Source organism: Triticum dicoccoides, chromosome 2A, assembly GCF_002162155.2.
Source record: "Triticum dicoccoides isolate Atlit2015 ecotype Zavitan chromosome 2A, WEW_v2.0, whole genome shotgun sequence".
NCBI classification, from domain to species: Eukaryota; Viridiplantae; Streptophyta; class Magnoliopsida; order Poales; family Poaceae; genus Triticum; species Triticum dicoccoides.
In genome coordinates this window covers 768960487-768977673 of record NC_041382.1, presented here as the reverse complement: position 1 = coordinate 768977673, position 17187 = coordinate 768960487, and the positions used below count along the sequence as shown (strand labels likewise).

Genomic DNA, 17187 nt, shown 5'->3' with positions numbered 1-17187 from the left:
TTCATAGAATACGTAGGAGCCAATATGAGCATCCAGGTTCCGCTATTGGTTATTGACCGGAGACGTGTCTCGGTCATGTCTACATTGTTCTCGAACCCGTAGGGTCCGCACGCTTAAGGTTACGATGACAGTTATATTATGAGTTTATGCATTTTGATGTATCGAAGGTTGTTCGGAGTCCCGGATGTGATCACGGACATGACGAGGAGTCTCGAAATGGTCGAGACATAAAGATTGATATATTGGAAGCCTATGTTTGGATATCGGAAGTGTTCCGGGTGAAATTGGGATTTTACCGGAGTACCGGGAGGTTACCGGAACCCCCCGGGAAGTATATGGGCCTTAGTGGGCCTTAGTGGAAGAGAGGAGAGGTGGCCAGAGATGGGCCGCGCGCCCCTCCCCCCTTGGTCCGAATAGGACAAGGAGAGGGGGCCGGCCCCCCTTCCTCCTCTCTCTCCTCTTTTCCCCCCTCCGCGAATCCTATTCCAACTAGGAAAGGGGGGGAGTCCTACTCCCGGAAGGAGTAGGACTCCTCCTGGCGCGCCACCTCTTGGCCGGCCAGCCCCCCCTTTGAGCCTTTATATACGGAGGCACGGGGCACCCCTAGAGACACAAGTTGATCCACGTGATCATATTCTTAGCCGTGTGCGGTGCCCCCTTCCACCATAGTCCTCGATAATATTGTAGCAGTGCTTAAGCGAAGCCCTGCGACGGTAGTACATCAAGATCGTCACCACGCCGTCGTGCTGACGGAACTCTTCCCCGACACTTTGCTGGATTGGAGTCCGGGGATCTTCGTCGAGCTGAACCTGTGCTAGAACTCGGAGGTGCCGTAGTTTCGGTGCTTGATCGGTCGAGCTGTGGAGACGTACGACTACATCAACCAAGTTAACACTTCCGTTGTTGATCTACAAGGGTACGTAGATCACACTCTCCCCCTCTCGTTGCTATGCATCACCATGATCTTGCGTGTGCGTAGGAATTTTTTTGAAATTACTACGAAACCCAACAACCTCCTGACGTAGAGTTTTAACTCTTCTCTTCTCAAATTTCACTAATTTTTTTTAGGATCACGCGAGTATCTTGGAATCGTTCCGATGGTTTTTTGACGAGAACATTGTTCTTGGTGCCTCCTGACATTTAGGGGTTGTGGCAGTGTCTCGGGGAGTTGAGCTCCGAGGTGTTGTCGTCACAATTTTATCGTTGCAGTTCTGGAATACCTGAGTTTCGCCGACATCGAAAATCTCTTTTATGCTGTTGTTGGTGACATAACCTCGACGCCACCCAACACTGGGGCGGGAGTTCGGGAGTATTGCCATAACTCGTATAACGGATTCTTTTCGAAGGTTGAGGTAAATGATTTCCGAAGGTTTCTTGGTTATGTGTTGAAGGATGGATACAGCTGGATGTAGGATTTGCTAGTTTTGGGTGAGATATTATGCTTCCCCTGTATCCCCAACACCTGATTGCATAACCGGAAAGTTTCGGGAGTTTATAAGTGGGAATTCAAGTAGTTCTTAGGATATCTTTCCGACAGATGTATGATATGAAATTGGGGTTCGACGTCTAGTGGTCCGCCTATCCACGGTTGGTTTTATAGTAGTCTCGTTGTGTCTTAAAGAGTCCTTGGCTATGCCGACTCGGGGACGCTTCGTATGTCATGTGCACTGCCTTGTACATGATGGTGCTGTACGATCGAGCCCGTGTAGGCCCCACCAGGAAAACTTCGGACGAAATCTCTATCATATGTTTGTTCTGGCTTATTCTACAAGCCAATCCTTTGTTTTGTTTTGAGTTGTGGTATTCGAGTTGCTTCAATGTCAAGTGTTGATTCCATACCTTTCCTAAACGATGTTCTCATGCTCCTATGCGAATACTAATCCTTCATGATCATCAAGAGGGTCATGCCAATCCTTTTCGACTGGCGTTTTCTCTTCAGGTGGATCCAATCTTTTCAACATCAGCAAGATCCAATCTCAGTTTTCTCAACGGTGTTTGTTTCATCTGTCTCCAAGTTGCATTTGTTTTTTCCCGCCCACCCACCCTTTTTCTTCAAGGACTAAGATTTCTTAATGAAGTATCCATCTTATTGATGTGAAGTCTCTCCATTCTTTTCCGTCAATATTCTTATCCCGTGATTCTCATGAAGATGCTCTACGTACAAGTTCATCATCCTTCGTTCTTTTCCCTTCTCCGGTGGATTTAATCCAAGTTTTCGGTGTTGACCATATCCTTTTTCCTCGTTTCAAATACCTTCTCATGCCGGTGCTCATCATATTCAGTCATTTCTCGCTATTCAATTATTCCGGAGTGCCGAAGATATCTTGGAAGGCTCGTCTTTTCCTTCAAGATCCGTTCAAACCTATTCCGAGGTTGTTATCTCATTCAAGCCATTTTATTTAACCGGTGCAATCTCTCTTTTCAAGCAATCGTTTCAAAGGTGTTTCTTCTCAGTGGGCCCTAACCCACAGGTCTTTTCCCAGGTTCTTACCTGACTCTTCTTATTTTCCCGGAGCTATCCTCAAATTTTCTCAAAGTTGACGTAAGAATTAATTATCATCAGTCATATATCTTTCTCCAAGATCTGTCAAATTCTTTTCATAGTTGGCTCAACCTCTTCGCTTTTGATTCTTCCGGAGTGTCTAAATAATTCATGGTGGTGTTTCTCATCGTAACTCTCAGATTTTGAAGACCGAAGAAGAGTTTTCCTCCATATATGGCTCCATTCTCTTCAAGATTCGTGATTCCAGCTTGTTGCCATCCTCTCATAATTGTATTCGATTGTGAGAATTTTTTTCACCCATCCGGAGTAATTCAGAAATCTTTTCAGTTTGATTCTCCGGAGCCCATCGTCTCAAAATGATTCATTCTCAGCTTTCAGCTCTCGTTATCTAAACCTTACTGGTGCATCACTACTAGGGAAAAGCCTATACACAGAATCTTACCAGCAGCGCGCTTTAAAATCAGGCGCTGCTGCTAAGTAGCAGTAGCGCGGGTTTTTAACCCTCGCTACTACTAAGTTGATAGCAGTAGCACTGGTTTTTTACCCTCGCTACTACTAAGCGGTCTCTACCTTGCCCCCCGGGACATGCCATAGTAGTAGCGCGGGGTTTTAACCCTCGCTACTACTAAGTTGATAGCAGTAGCTCCGGTTTTTACCCCTCGCTACTACTAAGCGGTCTCTACCGTGCCCCTGGGCCATGCCATAGTAGTAGCGAGGGTTATAAACCCGCGCTACTACTAAGTTTTTACCCCTCGCTACTACTAAGAGGTCTCAACCGTGCCCCTCCGGGACATGCCATAGTAGTAGCGAGGGGTAAAATCCCTCGCTACTACTAAAGGTCCCATTTTGAAACTCTACCCCCCGCGTGGATCGCCTTTTCGGTTTTGTAAAAAGCAAAAGAAAATGATAAAAATTTCAAAAATTAAAATCCTTCGAGATGTAGTTATGTTACTACATCTACTAGTTAGGAAAATTTAAAAACTTAAATTTGGACATGTTTTGCAAAAAGTGTTGGGAAAATGTAAAACGGCTATAACTTTTGCATACGATGTTAGAAAAAAACGTATAATATATCAAAATGTTTCAAAAATTAAAATCCTTCGAGATGTAGTTATGTTACTACATCTACTAGTTAGGAAAATTTAAAAACTTAAATTTGGACATGTTTTGCAAAAAGTGTAGGGAAAATGTAAAACAGCTATAACTTTTGCATACGATGTCAGAAAAAAACGTATAATATATTAAAATGTTCAGCACGAAAATTCGCATACGATGGAGACCGCCTATGGCCTGTTTGCAAAATTTTAGAATCCTCAAATTCTAAAAGGAAAAAAGTTATGCTCAAATTTTAGTTTTTTTAATTTTGGTCAAATCTGGTCAAACTGTGGTCAAACTACTTATTCAAGAAGTATTAGTGTTACTAAATAATTATTCAAGAATATTAGTGTTACTAAATAATTATTTCAGTTTTTTGGAATTTTGGTCAAATCTGGTCAAACTGTGGTCAAACTTTGGCAAAATGTGGTCAAACTCCTTATTCAAGAAATATTAGTGTTACTAAATAATTATTGTTTTTTAGAACAATAGTTTTAAACTCAAACAGTGAAATGTGTGACTTCATGCTCAAGCTAAACTCCTGAGGGTTAATAGGATTGACATCTTACTATTGTCAGGAAAACAACAAGTGCAGTCTTGGAATCGAGGGAGAATAGAACCCGGAAGTTAAGCGTGCTCAGGCTGGAGTAGTGAGAGGATGGGTGACCGTCCGGGAAGTTAGATGATTTGGAATGATGAGGGGTGATTAGAGATTAAATTGAGCAGCGATGATGGTGATTAGAGATTAGAGGTTAAAATAATTTAGAAATTTGAAAATTCGCGCAAAAAATTTGAAAAAAAATTCCGCGGGTTAGTAGTAGCACGGGTTTTTACCCACGCTGCTACTAACGGACGTAGTAGTAGCGCGGGTGGCACCCGCGCTGCTGCTATACGTTAGCTGTAGCGCCTTATTAGTAGCGCCGGCCTCTGCGGGTTAGTAGTAGTGCATCTTTCAAATTTCTCTAATCACCTCGGGATCTCTTTGTTCACTTGTATCTAAATTCTCTCAAGTATCCTCATTCATTTCATAATTCTTCCCGGTGTTCCTTTATCTTCCCTCCGGTCATTTTAATTCTTACGGTGGTTCATGCAAGATTACTCTTCTTTCATTATCATATCAATTCATTCATTGTTTCGATTCCAGCGGTGTTTCGTTGAAGACCTTCTCAAGTTGGCGCGATATCTATCTTAATCCTTTCTTTGAGAATAAGTAGTATGCCAAATCCGTTGTTTGTCATCAATTTAAATTGGTGAAGGATACGCATAACATAATCCTTATTCTTGTTCATCCAAGTGATTAATTCCCTATTCTGGAGGTTCATCAAATTCTCGATTCAAGTCGTCCATATTTCTTTCCGGAGCTCAAAGTTATTTCAACTATTTCATCGCGAATATCCATCTAATCATTGCAAGGATTCACCTTGTGTTTACAACTTCTCTCTCCTTTCGTTTGATCATTCCTTTGTTTACCGGAGTTCTTCATGAAGGTTCTACATGGTGGTTCATCAAGGATTTAATTCCTTCTCGAAGTGTTCATCGAGATTCTTTTCAGAGGAGTTCAAGTATTCTTTATCTTGCATTTCAAAGTGCAATTCTTTCAACCGTATCATTCGAGGTGGTATTATGTCATTCTTGATAATTTGAGTTCATGTCTCATGATTCACATGTTGTTAAGAATGAGGTATTTAAAATCCATCAATCTCGTCATTGGAGTTATCTGGGGTTATATTTCACCTAAAGCTTTCCCTAGGGATTAATGCTATTAATGGTGATAATATATGATCCAAGTTCTCCATCTACCCTCCCGGTGAAATATTTTCTCGTCTCCTTGTTCATATCAATCCAATCAAATCTTTTCCGTGAGTGGCAAGGTGTCACCTCATAATTTTGAGATGTCTTCTATACGTCCATACCAAGTTTATCCTTTACGTTGTTGTTTTCCCAACAACTCCATTCGACCCTTCTCCTAAGGATGCCTTTTTCAAGCTCATTCGAGATAGAAGATATTGTTCTCTCCTCCGTTCATTCCATTCGATTCTCTCTTTTCTTCCGGAGGCATTATGATGTTGCTCTCGTCAACCCTCCTTCTTGTTCTTGTCAGAACCTTGTTCTTTTCATGCTTATCCATTTAACCGGAATGTTGTGCCCTCTGCTCAAGTTCTTTTCATCTTATCAAGCTTCATAGCACTTTTCAACCAGAGTGGTTTCAATTCCTACTTGTCCTTTGCGCTCGTCATTCTTAGCTTTGCAATCTCAGGGTTTCCGTAATGTTCCTTGTTCCTCTTTTCCAACGGAGTGTTTTCAACTTTGTTCATCTTCGTGGAATTCCTCCTTCCTTTTTGCTAAACCTCGCAAGGTTCCTTGGTTTCACTCATTGGTCAAAGAAGCAACTTAGCTTTACCTCTCCTCTTTCTCTTCTGTTTCCCCTCCGGTGCCATTCTAGATCTCGGGATGAGATCCTCTCGTAGTGGTGGAGTGTTGTAATGCCCCGAGACCGATGTGCCAAGTGTCCTCCAGTTATTCGCTGTTGTTTCCTTGTCATTGCTTGCATGTCATGCATCTCATATCATGTCATCATGTGCATTTCATTTGCATACATGTTCGTCTCATGCATCCGAGCATTTTCCCCGTTGTCCGTTTTGCAATCCGGCGCTCCTATGTCCTCCGGTGTCCCTTTCTACCTCTTTTCGTGTGCGGGTGTTAAACGTTTTCGGATTGGACCGAGACTTGTCATGCGGCCTTGGTTTACTACCGGTAGACCTCCTGTCAAGTTTCGTGCCATTTGGACTTCGTTTGATACTCGAACGGTTAACCGAGGGACCGTAAAGGCCTTGTGTGTGTTGCAAACCAACACCCCTCCAAAGTGGCCCAAAACCCACCTAAACCTCCTCCATCATCTCGGTCATTCGATCACGATCACGTGGCCGAAAACCGCACCTCATTTGGACTCTCCTAGCTCCCTCTACCTATAAATATGTGCACCCCGTCCATTTTCGCGGACGAAACCCTAGATGTCACACCCTAGCTAGTTCAAGCATTAGAGTGTGCATCATGTTTAAATTTCTCTTAAATTTGAAATGGGGAAGGCAGAAACCCCAACACCCCCTAGAAACAACTAGGGTTTACTAAAATTATTTTCAATGAACCTGAAATGCCCTTCTAAAAAGTTCACCCTCTTTGTCTTGGGTAAAAACCTCTGGCAAAATTGGTGCACAACTTTCTAGGTCAAAAGAAGGTCATTGAATTAAATCATAACTATTTGAATTTGGGCATTTAATTTATTTTATAGCATTTAAATAGAAAAAACAGAAAAAAATAAAAAAAGAGAGAGAGAGGGAAGCCCACCTGGGCCTTACCTGTGCTGGCCAGCCCACCTGGCTCGGCCTAGCTGACTGGCCCTGCCAGTCGTCGTCCTCCTCGCGCCAGAAGGACGCGGAGCGCATGGCCGGCGCCCGCGGCCACACGCCGGCCACCTCCTGCTTCCGCCGACGCCTGGAGACGCCTAGGGGTGCCACGCGACCCCCACGTCCCCCTCTCATCCTCGCTCACTCTCCCCCTCGTCTTCCTCACTCTCTCCCGCGATGGCCGAGCGTGTCCCTCACCGCCGATCGCCGTAGTTGCCACCAGAGCCACTCCCTCGCCCCTCCGACGAGCCCAATCGCTCCGCCTCATCACCCTGGACCTCTCCGTCGACCCACGCAAGCTCGGACGACCCTAAGACGACGTGGTGCCCTTCTTCCCCATCCACGGCCGCCAGACGCCGTCGTTCGATTCGCCGGCCTCGAGTCCTCCCCGAGCTCGCTGGCCCCCTCTCTGACCCCGCTGTGATCTCCTCTTCCTTTCTTCCTAGCTTCCGTGCTCGTTCGGCCTCCGTAGCCGCCATTCCCACCACACCCGAGAGCTCCCCGCCGCCGATCATGGCGCCGTCGTGGCTAGAGCCACAGTGGCTCGAGGCCAAGCTCGCCGTTGTGCTCAGCGCAGCACCAGGAACCCGTAGCCACCACCAGCTCCTTCTCCCGTGCACCGTAGCGTCGAATCCATCCACGCCCGAACTCCGGCGACCGCCAAGGTCGTCGCCGGCGTCGTTTCCGGTGTCCCCGTGTCCAACCACTTGCACCACTAGATGCGGCAGCTCCCCAGCTACGCGTAGCATGTCTCCGCCGTCGATTTGGTCACCGGAGGACCAAATCCGAAGCCCTCCGCCGCCTCGGGCCTCGCCGGCGTCGAGTCGCCGGCGAGTTTGACGTAGTTTGACTCCTGGGTGGGCCCAGGTAGACCCTCCTGAGTCTATGACAGGTGGGGCTGGTCTGCTAACTAATTTAGGATTAGTTTTAATTAATTTTAATTTAATCAGTCACTGACATGTGGGCCCAGGCCCCACTGATAGCTAATTAGTGTTAATCTAATCCTGTTAATTAGCTGAGAGGATGACAGAAGGGGCCCACCAGTCGGGTTTGACCTGGGCTGGCGCCTTTGACCTGCTGAGGTCAGCATGACGCAATGCTGATGCAGTAATGCATTTTCTGGATTTATTTTTATTCAGGAAATTCCGGAAAATGTTTAAAACTTCTAAAAATCATAGAAATTTAACCGTAATTCCAAATGAAATAATTTATATATGAAAAATTATCCGAAAAATTCAATCTATCCATCTGTAATGGTTTCATGCATGACAAAACAAGTTTACCTTGCTGTTTAAGCAGAATAAGGAAATGCACTATTAAGGCCATGTTTAATGAGCTAATATTTGAATCTTTGATTCAAATGAGTTCATTCCTTTCTATTATAACTTGCATTAGGCCAAGACACATTCATATTGCCATGTCACAGCATGCATCATATATTTAGCATATCTTCATGTGTTGATTGTGTTCCGATGTGTTCTTCGTGGTAGGTTCTGCCTCCGAGGATATTCACGAGTATCCAACTGAAGGGCAGTATCCCACTACCACTCCATCAGGCAAGCAACCATTGATCATTCTGATACAACCCATGTTCTCACTTCTGCTCTTGTTTACTGCATTAAGACAACGCGATTCAAACTGCTGCGTGCTACGGTAGTTGAACCCTTATCCTCTGCATGACCTGTCATTGCCACAGTAACTAGATGAAACCCACTAGCATGTGTAGGAGTTGATTGAGCCATGTATGTGATTCCTACCTTGCTATGCCTGCTATGCTTAGAGTTGTGTCAGGTCTGGTTCATCTGGGTGATGGGCCAGAGTGAAATGCTTATGCCGGTAATGCGAGGGATGTGTTGAACATGTTTTGGTAAAGGTATCGATGAGAGGCCATGTAGGAGTACATGGTGGGTTGTTTCATTGAGGCCGTCCCTAAGAATTGAGATCTGTATGTGTGATTTAAGATGCAGTTACTACCGTACATTGGGCCCGAAACCAATGGACCCTCTCGGCTTCTTAATCACCCTAGTACTCTTTCCAGGAGTTGCAAATAGTTTCTGGTGCTTGTAGGTTATGTGTTGGCAGCCGTGCGTAGCGCTGACCCTAGGGGTGGGCTATGTTGCGGTAGATACACCGTGGCACGGTGTACCGAGTCACCCGTTTGGTGTCTCGGGAACCCTGTTCACATCGTTCGGGGCCGTATGTGGAAGCCTCGGCCAGACTCCCTGCGGATGGAACCTGGATAGGCGATAAACCTGGACTAGAGACTTAAGTGTTTAGGTAGGCCGTGGCCGACACCCTCGCCGGGCTTCCGCTTGAAGGTTGCCGAGTACATGTCGTGTAAACGGCGGTAAGTGGTGAAAGCGTGTATGAAGAAGTACACCCCTGCAGGGTATAAAACTATTCGAATAGCCGCGTCCGCGGTAAAGGACTACTTGGTTGCCTATACAGTTCATAGACAAGTTAATGGGTACTAATAAAAGACTCAAGATAAGTGTGAGTATCGAGGATGGCCCTCTCGTAGGATGACGAGGGAGGATCCCCGGTGGAGTATTGTGTTGGTGAGTAGTGGACTCGTGTGTGAAAACTATTTTACTGGTGGAGTTCCGTAGGATAGCTTAGCCAAGAGTCAAAGCTGGCTTGCTGCATTAACCCCACCACCCTCTTGAGAATAAGCATGTATAGTAGGTTCTGATGTAAGACTTGCTGAGTACCTTTGTACTCATGTTTGCTTAATTACTGTTTTCAAACGACAACACCGCCCCCTCCGATGGGTTCTACGTAGACCTTGACGTCGACGAGTGACTAGCCACCCAGGTGGTGATCCTGGCCATGGAGGGCCCTATGTAGATAGACAGGCTTCGAGAAGCCTTCTTTCTTTCTAGAGTCTGTACTCAGACTAGTTGCTTCCGCATGTGCTTGTACGATTGTATGACTTGAGTGTCGGGTCATGTGACCCCTATCTGTATGAACTTGTTATGTATGGCTCTCGGGAGCCTTTAAATAAAGTACTGGAGTTGTAGAGTTTTGTTGTGATGCCATGTTGTATGTACTCATATCGGGCATATTGTGTGTATGATTGAAGTGCCTGGTATGAGTGGGATCCGACAATCTAGTTGTTTATCCTTGGCAGCCTTTCTTATGGGGAAATGTAGTCTAGTGTTCCTCGAGCCATAGTAGCCCGCTACAGCCCGGTTCACCGGAGTCCTGTTAGCCCAGCACTACTGCTCAGGACACTTGACTGGCCGGCATGTGTTTCACTTCGTTCCTATGTCTGTCCCTTCGGGGAAATGTCACGCGGTGATATCCGGAGTCCTGCCTAGCCTGCTACAGCCCGGGTTCCCCGGAGTCCTGTTAGCCCAGTGCTATAGCCCGGAATCAACTCGCTGATGACCGACATGCTCGATGTGATTCATGTATGCCTGTCTCCATAGGTCTGTGTCGCTTTGGGTTCACGACTAGCCATGTCGGGCCGGGTTCTCTGTCATATAGATGCTAGCGACACTATCATATACGTGAGCCAAAAGGCGCAAACGGTCCCGGGCCATGGTAAGGCGACACCCGTGGGATACCGTGCGTGAGCCGCAAAGTGATATGATGTGTTACCGGCTAGATCGATGTGACTTGGAATCGGGGTCCTGACACGAGATTTTCCCTCCGCGCCGCGCCGGACATGTCTGACCCCGCACCGGTCGTTCCAGCCGCCGCCCCGTCCAATCCTGTCTCGCCACGTGGCTCCGCCGTCGTCCCCGCGCTGCCGGGCCCGAGGCGCCCAGATCCGGCCCTCCCGACCCGGTTCGTCTCCGCTGCCGCTTGCGCCTCCCCGCGCCTCCTCATCGCTCTTCTCCGCCGCGCTCGCCCGCCACCGTCAGCCGACGCCGGCGACCAACTTCGGCAACTGGCTCCCGTCGCCCTGCTCCGCCGTTCGCCGCCGGGAGCCGGATCCGAGCTCGTCCGTGCCCCACCGCAGCTCCCCGTCATCGCCATAGCCCGGATCCGGCCAACTCCGGCCAGATCCATCCGTCCCCGGTCTTCATCAGACTCCCTCCGCCCTCCCCTGATGATAATCCCTGACATGCTGTTAATTTCACTAAGTCTATAACCTGTTATCTTTTGCACTTTTGCCATGCTAGTTTGAGCTTGCTATTGAGTGAATTAGCTGTAGCTTAGTGTTCATCTTTTGTTGTGCAACTTGAGTGGATCCCTGCCATGTATTTTGTTGCCATGTTTGAGTGCTGTAGCATATTTTTCTTGATGCATTTAGATGGCTTCTTGCTGATTATCGCAGACTGGTGCCATATTTGTTTTGCTTGTCATTTCCAAACCGTGCATCCGATTCCGGTGATCTTTATATCGATTTCGACCGAAATCAACTCACCTTTCCAGTGGCACTCTTGGTTTTCCAAGTTGTGGCCAGGTTCAATCATTCCTTTTCAAATCATGCATATACACCGCATACCGCATCCCGCATATCATGCCATGTTCATGTGTTGGTTGTTTACTATGTTGTTTGCTCCCTTCCGGTGTTGCTTCTTCGGGTTGGTTCCGATAACGTCATGTTGTGAGGAACTGTTCGACTACGTCCGTTTGTCTTCTTCATGGACTCGTTCTTCTTCCTTGCGGGAATTCAGGCTAGATGACCATACCCTCGAAATCACTTCTATCTTTGCTTGCTAGATGCTCGCTCTTTTGCTATGCCTATGCTGTGATACCTACCACTTTCTTATCATGCCTCCCATATTGTTAAGCCAAGCCTCTAACTCACCTCGTCCTAGCAAACCGTTGTTTGGCTATGTTACCGCTTTGCTCAGCCCCTCTTATAGCGTTGTTAGTTGCAGGTGAAGATTGGAGCTTGTTCCATGTTTGGAACATGGTTATTTTGTTGGGATATCACAATATCTCTTATTTAATTAATGCATCTATATACTTGGTAAAGGGTGCCCTAGTTTCCGTCATATCAGTGTTATGTTCCTAGATTTTGCGTTCCTTACACGGTTGGGTTATAATGGGAACCCCTTGACAGTTCGCCTTGAATAAAACTCCTCCAGCAAGGCCCAACATTGGTTTTACCATTTTCCACCTAGCCTTTTTCCCTTGGGTTAGGCCAGCCCAAGGGTCATCTTTATTTTAACCCCCCGGGCCAGTGCTTCTCTAAACGTTGGTCCAAACTGAGCGATGTCCGGAGCTACCAGGGGCAACTCTGGGCTGGCCCACCCGACGTCTGGCTCATCCGGTGTGCCCTGAGAATGAGATATGTGCAGCTCCTATCGGGATTTGTCGGCACATCTGGGTGGCTTTGCTGGTCTTGTTTTACCATTGTCGAAATGTCTTGTAACCGGGATTCCGAGTCTGATCGGGTTGTCTTGGGAGAAGGAATATCCTTCGTTGACCGTGAGAGCTTGTGATGGGCTAAGTTGGGACACCCCTACATGGTTTTGAACTTTTGAAAGCCGTGTCCGTGGTTATGGGCAGATGGGAATTTGTTAATGTCCGGTTGTCGAAAACCTGAAATTTATCTTAATTAAAATGCACCAACCGCGTGTGTAGCTGTGATGGTCTCTTCTCGGCGAAGTCCGGGAAGTGAACACGGTGTTGGAGTGATTTTTGACGTAGGTTTATTCTAGGATCACTTCTTGATCATAGTTGTTCGACTGTGCTTTTGCCTTCTCTTCTCGCACTCTGTTGCGAATATGTTAGCCACCATATATGCTAGTCACTTGCTGCAGCTCCACCTCATACCTTTTACCTTACCCATAAGCTTAAATAGTCTTGATCGCGAGGGTGTGAGATTGCTGAGTCCCCGTGACTCACAGATACTTCCAAAACCAGTTTGCAGGTGCCGATGATACCGTGCAGGTGACGCAACCGAGCTCAAGGAGGAGCTCATTGAAGATCTTGTCCTTTGTGTTGTTTCGTTCTAGTTGATCAGTAGTGGAGCCCAGTTGGGGTCGATCGGGGATCTGTGTAGCATTTGGGGTAGTCTTCTTCTATTTTGGTTCCGTAGTCGGGCCTTGATTGTATCTGGATGATGTAATGCTTTATTCATGTAATTGTGTGAAGTGGCCATTGTAATCCAACTATGTATCTCTTTCCCTTATGTATTACATGGGTGGTGTGAAGATTACCTCACTTGCGACATTGCTTTCAATGCGGTTATGCCTCTAAGTTGTGCTTCGACACGTGGGAGATATAGCCGCATCGAGGGCGTTACAAAGGTCCCAGCCCCCAAGCCGGTCCCGAGGTGGCGGAGCGAAGAGCTCGGCACTCCGAAGTTGCGACATAGCACGGCCAATACAGGCCCGCAGTGTGACGCCGAAGTCCCCGGCGTGGGTTAATGAAGTGATGACGAAGCCCTCGGTCCAGCCAAGGTGACGTGGTATGTCGATACGCAGAGGTGACAACACTGCCCGATCTGGATCCTTTATCTGTGCACAGAAAATAGTGCAAGCCGGAGATAATAGGAATAATAATAAAATTAAAAAATGTTGCATAATTAATAATTTATGCAAAGTAATAAAAGACATATGGCCTGTGTGCCAAACACTCAGTGAGGTAGATATCTCTCAATGATGCCGAAGTCCCCGAGGCAACCGAACACGTCGGTATGGCAACACGACCAACAAGATGATCACGCGAGCCGATTTACGCCGATTGGGACGACGGTGTCGGCTTGCCGAAGAGATCACGTGACATAGTCGAGGTCCATTACCGAACCACCATGTGACCTTCGTTAATGCGGCCACCATTTGATAGACCCACGTATAGATGATGGAACAAACCAGAGTAATAGTTCCTTGGAAAAAATAAACCCAAACAAGCAAAAATTACTAGGATAAATAACACCTAGTTTATTTGTTGTAGCAATCCGAAGAAAGGTGACTCCCAAAATTGGGACTCGATCCGCACACCCATTGGTTGATGGGCGATAAAGCGACGGCATGGCGATGCTGGCAAAGGTTGGCTTGCCGATACAAAGCCCTCGGTCCAGCTAACGTGACGAAGCTGGTCCGCTGGTGACGCCGAAGTCACCGGAGTATGTTCATGAAGAAGTAGCCAAGTCCCTGGTCCAGCCGAGGTGACGGAGCAGGTCGGTGAGGAGATGTTGCAGCTGCCATGTCAGCCGAGGTGTTGAAGCAGGTCGGCGTGATGGACATCGGCTTGAAGAAGCAACAGTGTTGCCATGCCGACGCAAGTCGTGACATGTGACGCGGTCAATGCCGCCCTGATGAAGTGACCATGCGGCGATGCCGGTGTGCCCGCTCCGTGTAATCCGTGGGGCAGCGATGTTGGTGATGATTTACCCTTTGCGATGCCAAACTCTTGTTCGGCTTGCCGAGATGATGATTGAAGAAGTTGAGCTCGGTTCAACAAAGCGGCGACGTGTCTAGCGCAGGTCGGCAGCCGTGGAGCAATATTGCCGGACTGGTTTGACACCAGCGTGATGGTGAAGATTACCTTGGAGGAGGCTTAAAATTTTATGGCTACGTGTTTAAAAACAATGCACAATACCCTAGAAAAAAATTCCTTCAAAAGGGTTATCCAATATTCCGTTCATGAAGAAACATGAACTCGGGCCGGATTCGTATTCGCGCAAAAAACAGATCCGAAAATTGGTTCACTCATCGGAAGGTTCCCGGAGTTTGAGCCGTCGGATCGAGCTGAAATTTGGAGGGGTGGTAGATATGGGAATTCCGCAGCAGATAAAAGGCCGGATCTTCCAAAGGACCTCCGAGCTGGGCTCTGGAGACCACGCCCTAAACTCGTACAGATTTGACAGGGCTCCGGTATATCGTAGATTGCCAGAGATTCCTCCATCGGAACTCGACGAAATTTGGCATGGTTGTTGTAAACTTAATTCCGCACAATTCCACTGAAGGAATCGTCAAAGCGATGCTCGAGGAGGTGGTGGCAGCGGATACAAGTTTGTTGTTCAGAAAAAACAGCACGGTCGCCCGAGGGCAATGTTGACGTTGAGCCCATGAGCTCCATGGATGATTCTTTCATGATCATGATAGAGATCAGAGTCGATGTTGACGAAGGTCCTCTTCCGAACATGATGATCGGAGGTAGGGCATAGTCCTTGGTTAAGCCAAGGTGGCCAGTCGAGCCGGCGACAAAAGATGCCGACATCGACCATAGAGCTCGGCTCTGATGCGTAGATCGCGCCGGAGACGATCCGAATTCCCATCGCCCCGTGGCGACCACCAGCAGCTCTCAATGAAAGCACAAATGTCGGTTCAATATTCGGCGTATCTCGTAGTAGGGGTCCTAATCTAGGCGTCTGGGAGCGATGGTAACATGGACACGGGGTTTTACCCATCTTCGGGCTCTCTTGATGAGATAATACCCTACATGCTGCTTTTGATTGTATTCATATGGGTGTAGTACAGAGTATATGTATCTACCACGAGATTGTAGTAATGAATATGAGATTGTCTACTGACTAGCCTGGCCTCAGTTTATATATGCACCGCAAGCCTAGGGTTTAGAGGAGTCCTTGTCTTGGGCGCCAAGTCTTGTAGAATCCTCCTTGTATGCGGCATGGGCTGTCCGAACTGGCCAGATAGTGAACCGCCATGGGGGTCCTCGCTCCGATCCAGCTGGTCAGGAGACGACGTGGTGAGTACCCCCTAGTCCAGGACACCGTCAAGCATGCCTTTGTCAATTCTCAATTACTTATGCCATCGTCGAGCGTGAGAGCTGTAGCACGTCACTCTAGCGCAACCGTGCATATGATCGCCTCAAGCTGCATCTTGCAATGGAGTTTTGTGAATTGCCACACATGTCATAACCTGCAGATGCACCAACATACATAACAAAAAACTTGTTTGTGAAGTACTTGGATAATTATGTTGAGCATTTCAACATTCAACCGAAGTATCTCACCAGCGTGGAGTCATCCACATATGACAGTGATGAAAAATGTTGGTCCATTGTGGCAAAGGACATGTCAAAGTGCGCCACAGTCAAGTTCACAGCAACGTTTCTTGTTGTGGCAAGTGGTGAGAATAGTGCAGAGAATATTCCAATGATCCCTGGACAAGAAAACTTTCCAGGTGATGTCATCCACTCCTCAAGCTACAAGTCAGGCAAGAGCTACTCTGGCAGGAATGTGTTGGTCGTTGGATCCGGCAACTCTGGGATGGAAATTGCTTATGACCTTGCGACCCATGGTGCCGACACATCGATTGTTATACGAAGCCCGGTATATACATGCACTATATATGCTCATTGGGTGCATGAACGCAAATTCTTAGTATAGTTACTAATAGAAGAGATGCAATTTTAAGTGTTATTACTAATAGGAAGTATCTCACATAGAAAAAGAGATGGTCTGTTTTATATCGCACACAAACAACTAAAAGACCAGAGGAACCACATGACAGAAATTTAATTCTTGAAAGAAGAAATTCTCTGCAATTTTATTTATCATGCATACATCAAAAGAGGTGTGACATGTTTTGTGGTTGTAGATTCATGTAATGACAAAGGAATTAATTCATTTGGGGATGACACTTGCTCACCATCTTCCATCGAATCTAGTGGATGAACTCCTTGTGATGGTAGTGTATTTAATATTTGGAGACCTATCACGACATGGCATCACAAGGCCAAAAATGGGTCCAATGACCCTCAAAGCAGAAACAGGCCGATCTGCAGTGATTGATGTTGGGACTATTGGATTGATCAAAAAAGGCATCATCAAAGTAAGTATATCTTTGACATGACATAACTTTATAACATATGTTGATTTGATATGACAAGTTATCAATGTATTTTTATCTCATATAGGTTCAAGGGAGCATTAGTAAGATGAAGGGCAACATAGTTAAATTTCAATGCAGTAAAAGAATCTCATTTGATGCGATTGTGTTTGCAACTGGATACAAAAGCACGACAAATATATGGCTCAAGTTAATATAGCTCATCTTTGAACATGTCTGAGTTTGTTTTCTTGGTGTAGCCATTATTAAATCTGCTAACAAGCTCTATGTTTTTTTAATCCAGGATGGTGAGAGCATGTTAAATGGCAACAGACTGCCCATCCAAAAATATCTGAATCATTGGAAAGGTGAAAATAGGTTCTATTGTGCTGGGTTAGTGAGGAGAGGATTAGCCGGTATTGCAGCAGATGCCAAGAATATCGCTAATGACATCAAATCTATGATAGACTCTATGTCAAGTTAA

At 46.5% G+C, this 17187-nt stretch overlaps 1 pseudogene; it reads left to right on the top strand.

The window, feature by feature from the left end:
• The window catches only part of LOC119352419, a 33377-nt pseudogene extending 16190 nt beyond the window's left edge, over positions 1–17187 (top strand).